The sequence below is a fragment of the Ornithorhynchus anatinus genome, chromosome 5, assembly GCF_004115215.2.
Source record: "Ornithorhynchus anatinus isolate Pmale09 chromosome 5, mOrnAna1.pri.v4, whole genome shotgun sequence".
Lineage (NCBI taxonomy): Eukaryota > Metazoa > Chordata > Mammalia > Monotremata > Ornithorhynchidae > Ornithorhynchus > Ornithorhynchus anatinus.
This window is the reverse complement of record NC_041732.1, coordinates 88,915,592-88,935,826: the sequence shown is the minus strand read 5'-3', so window position 1 is coordinate 88,935,826 and position 20,235 is coordinate 88,915,592. Positions and strand designations below refer to the sequence as shown.

The 20,235-nt window shown below is 43.5% G+C and overlaps 1 non-coding gene across 1 annotated transcript; it reads right to left on the bottom strand.

Annotated features, from left to right (window-relative positions):
* Positions 1-534: 534 nt before the first annotated feature.
* LOC114812374 lies at positions 535-672 on the bottom strand. The gene has a single exon (XR_003760029.1). It is a non-coding gene; the product is annotated as a small nucleolar RNA SNORA7 (small nucleolar RNA).
* Between the last annotated feature and the right edge of the window lie 19,563 nt (positions 673-20,235).

Here is a 20,235-nt window from a genome sequence, read left to right as displayed (position 1 = left end):
GGACAGGCCACCTACTCCGTGAGTAGCTATCTATTATCCAGGCTCCATCTAGGTCAGGGAGCGTTTGCTAACAGTGCCACTTACAACGACCCATACAGTTAGCTGACCAAAGGACGGACTACATGCTGACAAACCTCTAAGGCCAAAGGGGTAAAAAAGGATGGTCAGCTACTTCCCAAGGTACTGATAATGTTCAAAGGAGTAATCACGACCCTGGTTTAGTTCACAACTATTTCTGGTTTTGTTTCCTTTTGAGTCCTTCCCTCTCCCCTCCTCCTTCTATACCAAGATTGAAAGGCATTCTACGCCACTGTTGTTTTTGTCTTATGCTGCCGAGTCGTGTTGCAACTCCATGGACACATCTCTGCCAGGATGCCCCACCTCCATCTGCAATTGTTCTGGTAGTTGATCCATAGAGCTTTCTTTCTAAAAATCTGAAAGCGGTTAAACATTGCCTCCTTCCGCACAGTAAACCGGAGTCTCCACCCTCGACTCTCTCTCAAAATGCTGCTGGTCAGCAACAGGTGAGTTTTGGCTTGTAGCAGATTGCCTTCCACTCGCTAGCCACTGTTCAAGCTAGGAATGGAATGGGCAGGTCTCTGCTTGACTCTCCCTCCCATAGTTGAGACTGGCAGAGTACTGAAAACTCTCCAGGTCTGACCCTGAGAGGCATTCTAAACTTCTCACTCTAGGCTTCAAGGCTCTCCATCACCTTGCCCCCTCCTACCTCTCCTCCCTTATCTTTTTCCACTGCCCACCCTGCACACTCTGCTCCTCTGCCGCCCACTTCCTCACTGTCCCCCGTTCTCGCCTATCCCACCATCGACCTCTGGGCCACGCCCTCCCACGGTCCTGGAATGCCCTCCCTCCTCACCTCCGCCAAACTAATTCTCTTCCCCTCTTCAAAACCCTACTTACAGCTCACCTCCTCCAAGAGGTCTTCCCAGACTGAGCTCCCCTTCTCCCTCTATTCCCTCCACCACCCCCCTTCACCTCTCCGCACCTAAACGCTCTTCTCCCCCTATTTTCCTCTGCTCCTCCCCCTCTCCCTTCCCATTCCCTCAACACTGTACTCGTCCGCTCAACTGTATATATTTTCATTACCCTATTTATTTTGTTAATGAAATGTACATCACCTTGATTCTATTTATTTGCTATTGTTTTAATGAGATGTTCATCCCCTTGATTCTATTTATTGCTGTTATCTTGTCTGTCTCTCTCCCCCAATTCGACTGTAAGCCCATCAAAGGGCAGGGACTGTCTCTGTTACCGATTTGTACATTCCAAGCGTTTAGTACAGTGCTCTGCACATAGTAAGTGCTCAATAAATACTATTGAATGAATGAATTAAATTCTATGCCATATGTGTATAAAAATTGTCATTGCGAGCTGTTTGTTAATTTCATTCTCTGTTGATGTTTCTAAGTCTGTTTCACTGTCTTTCTGAAACCTCTGCAAGATGGCATGCTCCCTTCAAATTGTTGCTACCAGACAGGTCTGTCCACTTTGAAGGTCTCTCATCAGTCCACTACTATATCATAGTGTTTAAAGTTGAACTTCTGTGTATCATTAAATTGTTCTACCATCTGTGTTTATGGGTCACTGTTTATAAAATTAAAAATGAATAAATGATGCATTTGTTAAGCGCTACTTTGTGCCAAGCACTATTCTAAGCCCTGGTATAGATACAAGGTAATCAGGTTGTCCCAGGTGAGGCTCACAGTCTTAATCCTCATTTTGCGGATGAGGTACCTGAGGCACAGAGAAGTTAAGTGATTTGCCCAAGGCCACACAGCAGACAAGTGACGAAGGTGGAATTAGAACCCATAAGCTCTGATTCCCAAGCCCATGCTCTTTCCACTAAGCCATGTTAAATGTACATCTGTGGTGAATGAAGGTCCTGATGAAGAAATGTAGATCAGCCTTGGTCCTGGGACTTTCAGAATTGAAAACCTGCAAGAAAGATTGGATTGTAGTGCTAATGGTTTGAACAGCATCACTGCCAATCTGTCTTGCCGGGTGAGTGAGTTCCCACTGGGACATGGTGTGCAACAGGTATCGAGGTGGATAGAGGTGCAGCACTTTGTAATAATGATAATAATGATATTTGTTGAATACTTACTATGTGTCAAGCACTCTTCTAAACTCTGGGGTTGACTTAAGCTAGTGAGGTTGGAACACAGTCCCTGTCCCATATGGGGCTCACAATCTCAATCCCCATTTTACAGATGTGGTAACTGAGGCAGAGAGAAGTGAAATGAATTGCCCAAGGTCGCACAGCAGACAAGTGGCAGAGCTGGGATTAGAACCCAGGTCCCTCTGACACCCAGGCCCGTGCTCTATCCGCTAGGGCATGCTGCTTCTATGGTTTTTGAATGCAGACTCTATGGATGGTTGAAGTGACCTCAATATCAATGATTGTATTTTTTGAGCATTCACTGGATGTAATACATCTGAACTGGGAAGTAAACAGCAAAACAATGACCTGTTCCTTGCCCAGAAGCAGGTAATGCTGCATGGAAGACCCTCAGCCTGAGAGATTGTTGTCCTCATGACTGCTCGGGTCTTTGCTGTCCTTGTTAGCTTACTTATTTTCAGCATTTGTCCTGGGCTAGTCCAATTTGCAGAGCACTCTAGGTGGTTTGATGGTCAGAAACCTTCACTAGTAGAGACACTAGCAGCAGAACCAGGACTATGAAGGAGGTGTCCCAGTTCAGTTTTAAAAGTACAGAAGAAGAATTACAGGACATGGGAAGTTCTACCTCCAAACCCACTAAAATGAAGCCTATTCTAGAAAAAGAAGCAATATAGAACCTGAGAATGCAATGTCTGATGCAACGTTCCCCATGATACAGTCTTGATGAATTCTTTGAAAATGCAGATTATATTGTGAATTGCTCTTTTGGGGGACATGTTTTACCATAGAAGTACATTTATAAATTGGAATTCTTTCAGGAAAACCAATATGAAATATCTCTATGTGCTATGTAACAGTTATGTTAAGAATCACTAAGCTATCATATAATCTTAAAGAAATTAAAAGCATAACATTAAGGCTTTAATTCAATGAAGAGTTTCAATGTGATTGGAATTTATACAGGAGGCTGCTTGTTTGGATGAGTAGGGTAGTGCTTACTCATCTTTAATGATGAATGTTTCAACTGATCAGTAGTATTTATTGGGTGTTTACTCTGTGCAGAGCACTACATCTTGCCCTTGGGGGAGTATAATAAAGTCAATAGACATGATCCCTAGCTTCAAACAACAGCATTCTTGTTTCATAAAATGAATACCTTATAATAAGCCAATTCTTTCTTAACACCTCTTCACATCATTGAACTCCTCCACTCTATCAGGATCTTTGCCAATCATTTTTATAAATCCATCTATTTCCTTTAATATTGATACAAGACTTTCAAATCCACAAATCCTATCTGGCAGTGGAGAGATTATAATGTTTTCTTCAGTTCTGGCACCTAGCACTGAAGTTGTGGATTCAAATATCAAACAATATTGGCTGTGACCCTTGGTTGTGCACACTGTGAGGTGGCTGTAACTGAGGTGTTCCTGTATACACTCATATTCACATATATGTACATACATGTATACACATGCACAGATGTATTGCATTTTTGTAGAAGCAGCGTGGCTCAGTGGAACGAGCACGGGCTTTGGAGTCAGATCATGGGTTCGAATCCCTGCTCAGCCACATGTCAGCTGTGTGACTTTGGGCAAGTCACTTAACTTCTTGGTGCCTCAGTTACCTCATCTGTAAAATGGGGATTAAGACTGTGAGCCCCACGTGGGACAGCCTGATTCCCCTGTGTCTACCCCAGCGCTTAGAACAGTGCTCGGCACATAGTAAGCGCTTAACAAATACCAACATTATTATCATTATTTTCGCTGCCAACCATATTTGAGCTAGCTCTCACTGATTGCTTTGTCAAGGTTTCATCCAGGCTTCTCTATACCTTCAGGAACTTTTTTATTCCACATTAATAGGGACCTGTGAGTGAAAACTAGACAAGCATCTCCTGAAGCTGCTCCAGGTGAAGAAGCCCACTTAAATGCTAAGCTCATCCTTCAACTATCACCCCCAAACCTTACATATTTGTTTCTCCCTTTATCTTTCTTTGCATGTCTATATCTCTCTCTCGTTCTTTTTCTCCCTGTCTCCTATCTCTCCTCTCCCCCTCCCAATTTCCCCTTGTTCTCTCATTCTTGGTTACTACTTCCCTCCTTTCTCATTCCCTTTCTCTCTGTGCATTCATAACATATTAATGACAATAATATAATGAAGAAGTTGAGAAAACCATTTAAATAATCTTCCACATCTGAAGGAAAGTTTCAGGCTTTGGGGAGAGGGCTAGGAATATATGGAGAAAGAGTAAATAATAAGTATTTATATTTGGTGTAATTTTTTATGGGTATTTGTTAACCACTTAATGTGTATCAGGCGCTACTGGTTGCTGAAATCTACTCAGGTTAGATACAGATTAAGACTGTGTCTTAATCCCCATTTAACAGATGATGTTACTGAGGCACAAAGAAGTTAAATGACTTGCTAAAGGTTGCACAGCAGCAAGTGGTGGAGCCAGTATTAAAACCCAGATCCTTCTGACTCCCAGGACCATGCTGTAGGCCATGCTGCTTTCCCAACTTGAAAATCATAGCATGGGTTTACACTAAGCATCACTAAGGAAAGCTCCAGTTGTACTGAAGGGAATGCGTTCAAAGACTGGATTATGCAGTGACATTCCTTAAAATTCATGGTTGACTTGGGAGCAGTTAAAAAATATATTATGGCTGGTTGTTCATATTATATACTTCCAACCCATACAAAATTATTTCAGTGTTTGAATTAACACTGAAATAAAGTATCTGAAGGAAGGCATGTATGCTGAGGATATCAGGGTTCTGTAGAAAGAAACTGGCATTCTAAATGCTGAGATGTTTTTATACACTTCTTAGTGATTGGATCTGTTATAATAAAAGATAGATTCATTTCATTTTCATAAAATACTTCAGTTATGTAGAAGACAGTGGTACCGTAGTCAATCTCTAAACTTCTCATCTTCACCTTTATTTCGAGTACCTTTCTTATCAACTTTAGTTTCCAGATTTATGTTTGAATTTTTTTTTTATTCTTTGGTTCCTCACATGTGTACCCTAAAATCATGTTTAATGGTCTTTGAGCTCCCGAAAAGGGAAATTCTTAACACAGGTATTAAAAAGAAGCAACAAAACACTATTCTCAAGATTGATCAGGCAGTCTATTACTTTAGTTCTATCTCTTCCAGTAGTTTGTTTCCTAGATTGAATGGTCAGACTTTTATCCCACAGATCCAGGAGCACCTGTTCAAACCTCCCCTCCTTATTTCCCATTATTTAAAGAGAGAAAAAGGATTCAAATTATTATTATTTTTATACTTCTATTTGTTTCATACTATGTGCGAAGAATTGTACTTTGTGGTGGGGTAGGTATGAGATAATCAGGTCAGACTCAGTCCCTGTCCCTTATGGGACCCACAGTCTCTCTTTTTAGAATGCCAGTGCTTTTCTAACTAGTGGTGCCTGGTGGCAAAGCCTAGTGATCTGGACTTTTCCATATTTTGAATGGCAAAGACCTATGTTGTCGTGAATCCCTACAATGAGAATATGTCCGCTATACTGTTATATTACACTCTTGTAAGCACTTAATACAGTGCTCTCCACACAGTAAACACAAAAATCTGATTGACTGACTGATCATTTCCTGAAACATCTATTTCCAACAGAACATTTTTATAATGGTATTTGTTAAGCATTTTATATGATCTAGGCACTCTAGGAGTAGATACAAGCTAATCAGGTTGGACACAGTCCGTGACCCATATGGACTCACAGTCTTAATCCCCATTTTGCAGATGAAGAACTTAGTCCCAGAAAATTTCAGTGACTTGGTCAAGCTCACACAGTAGACAAGTGGTGGAAGAGGGATTAGAATCCAGATCCTCTGATTCCCAGATCCATGCTCTTTCCATTATGACATACTGTTCTTGTATCAGGTGCTTTTAGCTTGGCTCAGGTTTTCCTCTTCATCCCCAGACTCAGAATGAAAAATTGGATTTTTGTTTCCAAATTTTGCTTTTTTGAGACAGCAGTGCAGTCAAACACTGATTTTTCTCATTAAAAAGCAGCTACTTGACACTTGAAAATATCTGAATTGGGTTTAAATGAACTATGGGAAAAACTCAATATTATTTTCCTGCATTGGATAGACTTTTCATTGTCTGAAGTATTTAATAAATATGTTGACAGTATTACTTGACCCATATTAAATTAGAAGCTAATTGCAATCAACTATAAGTGAATAGGTTTTCATTATCATGTTAGCATCCTGCTCCAGTAAAGTAGTTTCCTTCCAAGGAAAAGAACAAGGGTGTGCAAAAGTAATAAGCAGACTAATTAACCAGCAATACCTCCAAAATTATTGAAGTAAGGTTTACCACAGAAGTGAAGAACATACTTCAGTCTTTCAGTTCTCAATACTTCAGTTTCTCAATTTAGAAAACTAGGATAAAATCCGAACCTTTAATTTCTTTAATTGAGATAGTGAAAGAATTATTGGGTTAATGTGGGTAAATTTCTTTGAGTTATTTGGGAGAGCGCTACTGAATTAAATGAATACAAGTTTTTGAATCATTTTAGTTAAGGTTAGAGATGTATGAGGAAGAAGCCATTGGTCATGCTTTAAAAATGAAGCCACTGCAATTATTATTATTGTTATTGACCATCAGTAACCATTTAATCTCTTGAAAATGCAGTGTGGTCTAATGGACAGATCAGAGGAGTGGAAGTCAGGAAACCTGGGTTTGAATTCCAGTTCTGCTACCTAGCTGTGTGCAACTTTGGGCAAGTTAGTTCACTTCTCTGGGCCTCAGTTTCTTCATTTGTAAAATGGGATTAAATATCTGTTCTTCCTGTGCCTTATATTGTGAGTCTCATATGGGACAGGGACTGTATCAGATCAGATTGCATCTACTCATTCATTCAATAGTATTTATTGAGCACTTACTATATGCAGAGCACTGTACTAAGAGATTGAAATGTACAATTCGGCAAAAGTTAGAGACAATCCCTGCCCAATGACGGGCTCACAGTCTAAATGGGAGAGACAGACGGCAGCACTACTCCACTTAACACAGTGCTAGGGGCATAGTAAGTGCTAATTCCAAAATTATTCATTATTATGCGTGTATACATTTCAATAGTACGTTTCTAGAAGCAGCGTTGCTCACTGGAAAGAGCATGGGCTTTGGAGTCAGAGGTCATGGGTTCGAACCCCAGCTCTGCCACTTGCCAGCTGTTTGACTTTGGGCAAGTCACTTAACTTCTCAGTGCCTCAGTTCCCTCATCTGTAAAATGGGGATGAAGACTGTGAGCCCCACGTGGGACAACCTGATTCCCCTGTGTCTACCCCAGTGCTTAGAACAGTGCTCGGCACATAGTAAGCGCTTAACAAATACCAACATTATTATTATTAGTAGTATTGTGCTATTATTTTTCTCAATCAGTAAATCAATCTCTCGGTAGTGCTGAATGGCTAATATGTGCAGAGCGTTGTAAACTGAGGTGCGTGGAAATAGAGAGTGACAAAGTCACAGGGAGAGAGTGATGATCTTGTTTTAATAATGTTGGTATTTGTTAACTGCTTACTATGTGCAGAGCACTGTTCTAAGCGCTGGGGTAGACACAGGGGAATCAGGTTGTTCCACGTGGGGCTCACAGTCTTAAACATAACTAATGCTTATCCTTCCTCCTTCCCAGCTTTATCAACCTATCAGCCTCCTCAGCACTTATCGATGTATCTATTTATTATTAGGAATTGATGTATTCACCTGGTTCAGTTTTTATTATGCTTTATCTTAACAATGATATATTTGTCTTTTGATTTTTAAGGTATTTGTTAAGTCCTTACTATGTACCAGGCTCTGTACTAAACGCTGGGGTAGATACAGGCTAATTAGGTTGGCACCATCCCCGTCCCACGTGAGATCAGATTCTTATCTCCATTTTAAAGATGAGATGGTAGACATCTTCCCTACCCCCAAGGAGCTTACAGTCCAGCGAGGGAGACAAACATTTACTATCCCATTGGGATAAACGGACATGTAGCCACTTTCCTCCTTTTCTGCACTAACCCGACTTCTGTCTGATTCTTTCTATGTATATCACCATCTGGGGTAATCGAATCCTATAATAGGAATTGCCGATCTTCACTCTGACACTTTTAGGTTAGATTTTTTTGAGAACAGTATAAATGTAACCTAAAAAGTGTCTTTAGGGGGTCTTACACTGATCACCTCTCGAGGTGTGGTATTTGACCATTTTGCAAAATAAAATTTGGGGTTAGGCACTCACCACTACTACTTCACTGTAGCTGCAAATTCTAGTTGATGGTGAGGAACAAAATTCCGAACCCGACCGGGACGATCCATATCTTCTTGTCTCTAGCCAAGAGGCCCCTGTTCTATCCACTACACCATGCTGCTTCTCGAGACCTGAGGCCTCTAGAACAGGAACCGAATCATCTTGAGGCGCAGGACCTGGATCATCTTGGACAGGACCGGGAGTGTCTTGATGGACAGAACCAGTAGCATCTGCAACAGGTTAATCCAATCACTTATCCTATTTCGCCTTGATAACTGTATAAGCCTTCTTGCTGAACTCCCTGCCTCCTGTATCTCCCCACTCCAGTCCATACTTCACTCTACTGACCGGATCATTTTTCTACAGAAATGTTCAGGACATTTTCTTCATTCTTCAAGAACCTCCAGTGGTTGCCCATTCACCTCCACATCAGACAGAAACTTCTCACCATTGGCTTTAAAGCAGTCAATCATTTTGCCCCCTCCTGCCTCACCTGGCCACTCTCCTACTACAATCCAGGCTGTTGTAATGCTAACCTCACTGTACGTCAATCTTGTCTATCTTATCACCAACCTCTGCCTCTGGCAACGCCTTCCCTCCTCGTATCTATTCATCTCCTCCAAGAGGCTTTTCCTAAGTCCTCCTTTCCTCTTTTCTCACTCCCTTCTGCACCGGTCTTGACTTGCTCCCGTCTTGTCTTGTCTTGTCTTGTTTTATCTGTCTCCCCCGATTAGACTGTGAGCCAGTCATTGGGCAGGGATTATCTCTATCTGTTGCCAAATTGTACATTCCAAGCACTTAATACAGTGGTCTGCAATAGTAAGTGCTCAATAAATACTATTGAATGAGTTAAATGAATACATTTCAGATTTGTACGTGAGGATGGGGTGAATTAAGGGTGCGAAATCCAAGCGCAAGGTTAAAGCAGATGAGAGTGGAAGAAGAGCCCATAGTTGGTGAAGCTCTCTTGGAGGAGAGGTGCTTTTGATAAGGCTGTGAAGGTGGAGAGAGTGATCATCTGTAAGATATGAAGAGGGAGGATGTTTCAGGGCATAGGTAAAAAGTAAGTGAGGAGTCAGCAGTGATATAGACGAGATCGAGGTACTTTGAGTAGGTTGGCATTGGAAAAGCAAACTGTGCAGGTTATAGTATTCAGAGAGGTCAGGTAGGAGAGGGGAAGGTGATTACAGTGTGGTAAAGCCAAGCTTTTGAATAATGATAATAAATAATGATAATAATGATAAAACATCAGCAACCATAATAATAGTAATGATAATAATGTTGGTATTTGTTAAGTGCTTACTATGTGCAGAGCACTGTTCTAAGCGCTGGGAAAGATACAGAGTCATCAGGTTGTCCCACATGAGGCTCACAGTTAATCCCCATTTTACAGATGAGGTAACTGAGGCCCAGAGAAGTGAAGTGACTTGCCCACAGTCACCCAGCTGACAAGTGGAGGATCTGGGATTCGAACCCATGACCTCTGACTCCCAAGCCCGGGCTTTTGCCACTGAGCCACACTGCTTCTCTCTGATAATAGTGGAATCTGTTAAGCACTTACTATGTGCCGAGCACTGGTTTGAGGGCTCGGGTAGATAAAAGAAAATCAGATGAGACACAGTCCCTTGCCCACATGGGACTTATAGTCTCAAAGATTGGATAGCATAATATTTTTATCCCCATTTATAATTATCATTTATTAGATGACTAAGCCAAGGAACAAAAAAGGTGCCTTGCCGAAGGTCCCACAGCAGGCAAGAGGTTGAGTTGGGATTAAATCCCATGTCCCCTGATTCTTTGGCTGCTGTTCTTTCCACTAAATAATAATAATGATAGTATTTGATAAGCACGTACTATATGCCAAGCACTGTTCTAAGCTCTGGAGTAGATACTTGGTAATCAGGTTGTGCATATGGGGCTCACATTCTTAATCGCCATTTAAAAGATGAGGTAACTGAGGCACAGAGAAGTTACATAACTTGCCCAAAGTCACACAGCTGACAAGTGGCAGAGCCGGGATTAGAACCCACGATCTCTGACTTCCAAGCTCATACTCTTTCCACTAAGTCACACTACTTCTCGAAAGCCACCCTGGGAATTATTTTCATGTTTTGAAGATCCCCTGCCAACAGAAGACATGTATCACTCAGAGTACCTTCAAAGTTTTAGGTGCTAATTCTGATTGATTTTGACTCACAATATAGTTAGGTAATATCTGTGACAGAAAGAAGAAAGGACAAGTTCACCTTCTGCTGATGGAATCATATATCAGTCTTTCTGGGAATTTTTGAAAACAAATTCTTGACAATCTGGATGCACCATTGTCATTGCTATAGGAAACTTCAACTGAGAGCAAATTAATATTTAAGAAATATCTGGTACCAGGAAGAGTGACAAGGAAGGAGATCAGAAAGGGCATGGGAGTGGTTTTAGGGGAAATATTGACCTCAAAGCAACGAATGGTCCCCTTACATTCCTTGCAATAACTGAAACTCAGATATCTATGTTTTTTTGGTTTGAAAATGAAAAGTTGCTTTAGTCTACTGAAACACAACCACTCTGCTGCAAGAATCATTTTTATTAAGAAAACATTCAGACCACATCTCCCCCCTCTTCAAAAACCTCTAAAGCTTGCCCATACATCTCTGCATAAAAAAAAATAACTTCCTTACCTTTGGCTTTAAGCACTCAATCAGCTCTCTTTCTCTCTCCTACCTTACTTCACTGATCTACTGTCGATTCCATGGCAGAAGGCCTGGAGAAGTTCCTGGCGATACGGACCACAGACGCTGTGAGCCTCCTCCAGTCGCCACTTCCCTCTCTGCTTTGATGATGTTGTCTTGTTTTTGTTTTGTTCTGTTTTGCTCTACTGTCTGTCTCCCCCATTTAGACTGTGAGCCTTTCATTGAGCAGGGATTGTCACTATCTGTTGCCGAATTGTACATTCCAAGAGCTTAGTATAGTGCTCTGCATATAGTAAGCTCTCAATAAATACTACTGAGTGAATGAATACTGGAAACCAATAGTAGATTGCTGCTACTTCTGCTGATCATGGCTGATCACTTCACTCCTCTATTATGGTTTTACCTCGATCTTTTATTTTGCTCTTCCAAACATTTGCTCGTATCTTCCTTCTGGTTAAGAACTCCCTCCCCTTTCATATCTGACAAGGCATGACTTTCCCCTCCTCAAAACCTTCCTAAAATTGCATCTCCAAGTGGCCTACCCAAATAAGCCTTCAATACCCAGTCTAAACCTTCTTTTGTGTAGCCTGTGCACTTAGCCCTGATTCCCTTAAGCACGTTGATATTCATGACTCCCCCAACCCCACAGCACTTAGGTACATTTACTTCCATAATGTGTTTTAACATCTTTCTCCCCTTCTAGACTGTAAACTCCATGTGAGCCGGGAAGATTTTTACCAGCATTACGTATTCCACTCTTCCAAGGCCTTAGTATTGTGTTTTGAACAGAGTAAACACTCAATAAATTCCACTGATTGTTTCATCGATTAGGACAAATGAATTAATGTTCTCTGGCTGGTAGTTAGATCAGTTCCCACAAGACTGTTCTGTCCCTGAGTTTTATGGGTCTTGTCAAAGAATAGCAGAAGGAAAATTTTATGAGTGGCACAAGGACTCATAGAATGGATGTTACCTCTCATCCAGTCATGTCTCCTCTCGACATAAGCTCTTTATGGGCAGGGAATGTATCTGCTAATTATATTGTATTGTACTCTCCTGAGTGCTTAGTATAGTGCTCTGCACATAGTAAGCACTCAATAAATACCACTGATTGATTGGTTGATTCTGTGGCCTATATAGTAAAAACCTTTTCTGTTGATTGGATTGATTCTGTGACCTATATATAGTAAAAACCTTTTCTGTTGATTGGTCAGGGAAGCAGCGTGGCTCAGTGGAAAGAGCCTGGGCTTCGGAGTCAGAGGTCATGGGTTCAACTCCCAGCTCTGCCACTTGTCAGCTGTGTGAGTGTGGGCAAGTCACTTAACTTCTCTGTGCCTCAGTTACCTCATCTGTAAAATGGGGTTTACCTGTGAGCCTCACGTGGGACAACCTGATTACCCTGTATCTACCCCAGCGCTTACAACAGTGCTCGGCACATAGTAAGTGCTTAACAAATACCAACATTATTATAATGATATTAGCTACTTGGTCCTTCTTTTCATTCTGTTGGATTTATTCATGAATCCACTCCTCGAGTCAGACTGCCCACAGTGTGCTCTATCTGAACAGGACCAAACGTGTCAAGACAAACCCAATACCCTGATGGATAAAGCCATGACAATTAATAAATCAATCATTGGAATCTGTGGAGTATTTTTTTATTTGCAGAGCAGTGTACTCAGCTCTTGGGAGAGTAAAATAGAGTTCCTCAGTATGATCCCTGCCCACAAAGAGCTTGCAATCTAGTGGGCATGTGATCAGTGCATACGGATGTACCCGACGACTCCTCTGCCGCCCGCCTGCTATCCCTCCTCGACTCTGCCGACCTCCTCCTCCACCATACCGCGCCCACTCACCGACTCGGTCACACCCTCGATCTTGTCATCTCCTACCGCTGCACTATCTCCTCACTCACCAACTCTGAAATCCCTCTCTCTGACCATAACCTTCTCACCTGCCTCATCTCTCACACTCCCTCCCCCTGCAAATCTTGGCTACTGCCCCACAGAGACCTCCGCTCTCTCGATCCCATCCGTCTTTCCAATAGCATCTCGCCTCACCTTGCCGCCCTGTCCTCTCTTCCCACTCTCGACGATCAGGTCTCCGCTCTCAACTCCACCCTCACTACTCATCTCGACTCTCTCGCCCCCCTTTCCCTCCGCCGCTCTCGCGCCACTAACCCACAGCCCTGGATCACCTCCTCCGTCCGCCTCCTACGCTCCTATGCTCGAGCTGCTGAGCGCCGCTGGCGAAAGTCCAAGCACCAAGCCGACCTCACACACTTCAAATTTATCCTTTCCTGCCTTAACTCTGCCCTCTCCTCCGCCAGGCAAAGCTTCTTCTCCTCCCTCATCGACACCCATGCCCGTCACCCCCGCCGATTGTTCCGGACCTTTAACTCTCTCCTTAGGCCCCCTGTTCCTCCCCCTCCCCCATCTCTCACCCCTAATGATCTGGCCACCTATTTCCTCACGAAAATCAACACGATCAGGTCTGAGCTCCCCAAAGTCACCCCTCCGCCTCTCCCCTCCCCCCACCAACCCCCTCCCCTACTTTCCCATCCTTCCCTGCAGTATCCTCAGAGGAGATCTCCTCCCTCCTCGCAAGTGCCACCCCCTCCACCTGCGCCTCGGACCCCATTCCCTCTCACCTTCTTAAAACCATCGCCCCTGCCCTCCTCCCTTCCTTAACTTCTATTTTTAACCACTCAATCTCCAAGGGCTCCTTCCCCTCTGCCTTCAAACACGCCCACGTCTCCCCCATCCTAAAAAAACCCGCTCTTGACCCCACTTCCCCCTCCAGTTATCGTCCTATCTCCCTACTACCCTTCCTTTCCAAAATCTTAGAACGAGTCGTCTACAATCGATGCCTAGAATTCCTTAACTCCCATTCTCTCCTAGACCCCCTCCAATCTGGCTTCCGTCCCCTCCACTCTACCGAGACTGCTCTCTCTAAGGTCACCCATGACCTCCTTCTTGCCAAATCCAATGGCTCCTACTCCATTCTGATCCTCCTTGACCTCTCTGCTGCCTTTGACACTGTCGACCATCCCCTCCTCCTCCGTACCTTATCTCACCTTGGCTTCACGGACTCTGTCCTCTCCTGGTTCTCCTCTTACCTCTCTGGCCGATCATTCTCGGTCTCCTACGCTGGAGCCTCCTCCCCCTCCCATCCTTTAACTGTTGGAGTTCCTCAAGGGTCAGTTCTTGGCCCTCTTCTGTTCTCCATTTACACTCACTCCCTCGGTGAACTCATTCGCTCTCACGGCTTTGACTACCATCTCTACGCAGATGACACGCAGATCTACATCTCCGCCCCTGTCCTCTCCCCCTCCCTTCAGGCTCGCATCTCCTCCTGCCTCCGGGACGTCTCCACCTGGATGTCTGCCCGCCACCTAAAACTCAACATGAGCAAGACTGAGCTCCTCATCTTCCCTCCAAGCCCGGTCCGCTCCCAGACTTCTCCGTCACCGTGGATGGCACGACCATCCTTCCCGTCCCGCAGGCCCGCGATCTCGGTGTCATCCTTGACTCGTCCCTCTCGTTCACCCCACACATCCTATCCGTTACCAAGACCTGCCGGTTTCACCTCTACAATATCGCCAAGATCCGCCCTTTCCTCTCCACCCAAACGGCTACCTTACTATTACGGGCTCTCGTTATATCCCGGCTAGACTACTGTGTCAGCCTTCTCTCTGACCTCCCTTCCTCCTCTCTCGCCCCGCTCCGGTCTATTCTTCACTCCGCTGCCCGGCTCATCTTCCTGCAGAAACGATCTGGGCATGTCACTCCCCTTCTTAAACAACTCCAGTGGTTGCCTATCGACCTCCGCTCCAAACAAAAACTCCTCACTCTAGGCTTCAAGGCTCTCCATCACCTTGCCCCTTCCTACCTCTCCTCCCTTCTCTCTTTCTACCGCCCACCCCGCACGCTCCGCTCCTCTGCCGCCCACCTCCTCGCCATCCCTCGGTCTCGCCTATCCCGCCGTCGACCCCTGGGTCACGTCCTCCCGCGGTCCTGGAACGCCCTCCCTCCTCACCTCCGCCAAACTGATTCTCTTTCCCTCTTCAAAACCTTACTTAAAAATCACCTCCTCCAAGAGGCCTTCCCAGACTGAGCTCCTCTTCCCCCTCTACTCCCTCTGCCATCCCCCCTTCACCTCTCCGCAGCTAAAGCCTCATTTTCCCCTTTTCCCTCTGCTCCTCCACCTCTCCCTTCCCATCCCCACAGCACTGTACCCGTCCGCTCAACTGTATATATTTTCGTTACCCTATTTATTTTGTTAATGAATTGTACATCGCCTTGATTCTATTTAGTTGCCATTGTTTTTACGAGATGTTCTTCCCCTTGACGCTGTTTAGTGCCATTGTTCTTGTCTATCCGTCTCCCCCGATTAGACTGTAAGCCCGTCAAACGGCAGGGACTGTCTCTATCTGTTGCCGACTTGTTCATCCCAAGCGCTTAGTACAGTGCTCTGCACATAGTAAGCGCTCAATAAATACTATTGAATGAATGAATGAATCAGTGTTAATAGAAGCAGACTCTTTCTACAAGCTAATGTTAATAAGTTGTCTACTGGTAATTTGAATTCTGATTTAGCCTAATAAGCCTGGAAAAGTCAGGTTTAGGAGTTGGGCTGCAACCCTTTTGCCCATGGCATCGTATTCTTACAGAGGCCTGACCAAGATCCCTTTCCCCTTATCCTACTCCCTACTGCATCTCCCCAACTTGCTCCCTTCATTCGTCCCCCTGTCCCAGCCCCATAGCACTTATGTACATATGTGCAATTTATTTATATTAATGTCTCTCTCTCCCACTCTAGACTGTAGCCTCATTGGGGATTGGGAATGTGTCTGTTTATGGTTGCATTTCACTCTCCCAAGCACTTAGTGTAATGCTCTCAACACAGTTAAGTGCTCAATAAATACAATTGAATGAATGAATGAATGAATGAATGAATGAACTGCTTGATAGCTATGGCCTATTAGACTGGAAAGTCTATGTCTGCCACCCTTACCCTGTACCACAGCCCACCAACCAGCCTTGTTACTGGGGACCATCTCAAAACCAGTCAGAGTCATCTCAGAGCCAGGAACATGAGGATACAAGGCAGGGACACTCCCAGTGTCTCCGGCCATCAGGGGCACATTCTGATTTTATGAATGACATGTACTCACTGAAGATATGAGCCCAAATTATAATTTTCTACCCAATCCCACGACTGCATCAAATCCTTCCCCCCCAAAAAAAGAAACAAACTCTCCCTACACCTAGAGGTCCCTCCCCTAGTTGAGAGCTGATGCTTCCTGGCATCTGCTTGCTTACTGGCTAGAGAATGTCCATGTTATATTCACAGGCTGGGATTGGATGAGCTCACTGATGAGATCGGTTTTTAGTCAAGGCATATGTACATTTACTCCTTGTCCCTGCTTCTCTCCTACATCCCTCTTTGTCTCTTGTTTTCATAGGGCTGCATCAAATAGTCCAACTCAGCATTTTCACTGGTTAGCTTCCTCTCCATGCTGTGTCTTTATCCAATTAGACCAATAATGATTGTAAAATTTGTTAAACACTTACTATGTGCCAGGCACTGTTTTAAGCATTGGGGTAGATACAAGATAAATGGGTTGGACACAGTCTGTGTTCCACATAGGACTCACATTCTTAATCCCCATTTCACAGATGATTGAACTGTGGCATAGAGAAGTTGAATGACTTGCCCAAGGTTGCACAGAAGACAAGTGGCAGAGCCAGTATTAGAACCAGGTTCTTCTGACTCCAGGCCCGAGCTCCATCCACTAGGGCACACTGCTTCTTGAGGAAGATGATAATCCACCTGCCTGGGGTGGCTGTTGTGGTGAGCCTTGTCCCCTTCCTGGAAACAGAATTTCTAACTAAGCCCCCCAATCTCATCTCCCGAGCAGGCCATGTTTTTGTGTGAGTTGACTCAACAAGATTTTCTGATTAAAATTATCAGGCGGGCACAGCAACTGGAAGGCCACCAGCCGGATCACAAAGACAAATCCAATCTTTTTATATTTCATGAATACTGAATAGAAGTAGTTATTATACCCGAGGGAAAGAGAATTCCAAATTGCGGCAGTATTTGGTGAATACTGAATAGAAATCAAAATACATAATTAGACATATCAGGGCAAGAGAATGGAGCAGAGTGATGCCAATGCACACCTCTCATACTAAGAATGAGTTACTATGGTGATGTACTGGCTGTAGATTGCCACCATTTTTTTTTTCAGGAACCTATTTTGGTATATGCACCTAGGCTCACATTAAGGAAAGTAACTGAGGATTTTGCTGTTCTCAGTATATAGAATATCTTATATGATGGATTTATCTTGCAGGAAATGTTATTGCTATTGAGAAATGTTTCATAACTTGACTATTGAAAGCATTTGTTAAACTTTAACTATGCGAGTATATGGTTGAGAGTGTCACTATTCACTAAGGGAGCACCCCGTATTCATTTATTCATTCTTTCAATAACATTTATTGAGTGTTTACCAAATGGGGATGGGAAATGTCATTCCCAGCACACTAATTTCATTCCAAGATTCGTGAATTTCATGATCTGGGGGGGAAGTGAAACTTTGCTTTAAAAATCAATCAGTCATATTTACTGAGCAGAAAGTGTGTACAGAGCACTGTTCTAAGTGTTTGGGAGAGTACATACAGCACAAGAGAGTCAGTTGGCATATTACCTGTCTACCAGCCACTGGGTTCTCTCAAGGATGGGATGTGTGTGTGCGTGTCTGTGTGTGTAGCAAATTAGCAAATTCACATATTCTGAAGCTATATTATAATAATAATGATGATGGTATTTGTTAAGTGCTTACTATGTGCCAAGCACTGTTCTAAGCACTGGGGTAGATGCAAGGTAATCAGGTTGTCCCAAGAGGGGCTCACGGTCTTAATCCCCATTTTACAAATGAGGTAACTGAGGCGCAGAAAAATAAAATGGCTTGCCCAAGCCACACAGCAGACAAGTGGCGGGGTCAGGATTAGAACCCATGACCTCTTACTCCCAAGCCCGTGCTCTTTCCACTAAGCCATGCTGCTTCTCTTCTTCTATATTATGCAAAGGTTTATTGTATATAGAGCTGAGACTTGATGCTAATCCCCAGATTGGACATGCTACAGTTCTTCCTAAAGTCAAGCCCTCTTACAATCCCATCTCCTCCAACAAGCCTACCCTGAGTCTGTCATCTCACCCCATCATTCAGTCACTTTTACTATTATTCACAAGCTTCCTCGAGGAATGTGTATGTGTGTTTGTGTGCATATATTCAATGGTACATTCCATTATTTATCCTAAATATCCTTTTTAGAAATATTTTTATGCCTATTTAAAAAAAGTGTAAGCTCCTTGTTAACACAGATGACTGAGGTTGCGCTTTAGTGCTCTACATACTACATCGTATTCAGTGGATGCTCAATGAACTGCTAGAACATATAACCAAATGTTTAGAAATCATTTCATGTTTTGTCATTTTTTTTTGGACTTTTTTTCTGGCGTTTGTCTTTTTTCTTCCTGGCATTTGTTAAGCACTTACTATGTGCCAGGCGCTGTACTAAGCACTGGGGTAGGTACAAATTAATCAGGTTGGACACTGACACTGTCCCACAGTGGGCTCAAAGTCTTAATGCCATTTTTCAGATGAGGTAACTGACTTGCTTAAGGCCACACAGCAGAGAAGTGGTAGAGCCTCATATTAGAACCCAGGTCCTTCTGACTTCCAGATCTGTGCTTTATTCACTGGGTCATACTGCTTCTTTGGGTATATGTGTGAGGAGAGGAGAAAATTCAGTTAAGAGGGGAAAAGAAATGAGAGGAGGGTAAGCCTAGGCCATGGAAGGGAGAGATGTAACACCATCCCCAGTGCCTGGTCTTAAAATACAATGTTGTAAAAGCAGATGGATTAACATCATCATCAAGGTAATAATGACCACGGAGAAGCAGCGTGGCTCAGTGGAAAGAGCCCGGGCTTGGGAGTCAGAGGTCATGAGTTTGAATCTTGGCTCTGCCACTTGTCAGCTGTGTGACTGTGGGATAGTCACTTCACTTCTCTGTGCCTCAGTTACCTCATCTGTAAAATGGGGATTAACTGTGAGCCTCATGTGGGACAACCTGATTATCCTGTATACCCCAGTGCTTAGAACAGTGCTCTGCACATAGTAAGCGCTTAACAAATACCAACATTATTAATAATAATTGAGGTATTTGGCAAGCATTTGCTGTATGCTAGACACTATAATAGATACAAAATAATAATAATGCTGATACTTGTTAATCACTTACTATGTGTCAAGCACTGTTCTAAATGCTGGGGTAGATACAAGGTAATGAGGTTGTCCCACAGGGGGCTCATGGTCTTAATCCTCATTTTACAGATGAGGTAACTGAGGCACAAAGAAGTTAAGTAGTTTGCCCAGGGTCACACAGCTGAAAAGTGGCATAGATGGGTTTAGAACCCACGACCTCTGACTCCCAAGCCCGTGCTCTTTCCGATAAATCATGCTGCTTCTCTATGAGATAATCTCTATAAAATAATCAGGTCATCTACAGTCCCACTTAGAAAGTTTAAGTAGGAGGAATCTAAGTAGAAACAGTTTAAGTAAATGGAAGAACTGGTATTTGCCCCCCCCCCCCAATTTGCAGATAAGGAAACCAAGTCACAGAGATGTTAATAGACTTGCTTAAGATCACATAGCAGGCAAATGGAAAAGCCAGGTGTAGAAATCAGGTTCTTGACTCCCATGCCAGCATTTTTTCCACTATGCCACCCTATTTCTGGTATCTACCTCGTTTCCTTCAATATTAGTCCAGAATCGGAATCCTTCCATCCTCCAGCAAACTTCTCTCAGGAAAGAAATGAATTACTAACTTTTTCAGGAGACAATTCCTCTTTTGGAAGACTGAGGAAAAATGGGCTACAAAGTGGATTGTTTGTCTGACCAGGCTATAGCCTAAATATATGAATCTGGAAGCTTCTCTGGGGCCTAGCATCTGCTGCCTAACGGAGATTTCTATATCTCTGGAAGTTGGTTTATGAGGTTATATTGTCTCAAGCAGGTCCAGAATAAATGTGTGCATTGCTTTTTTCTGGGAAACCTCTTTTCTT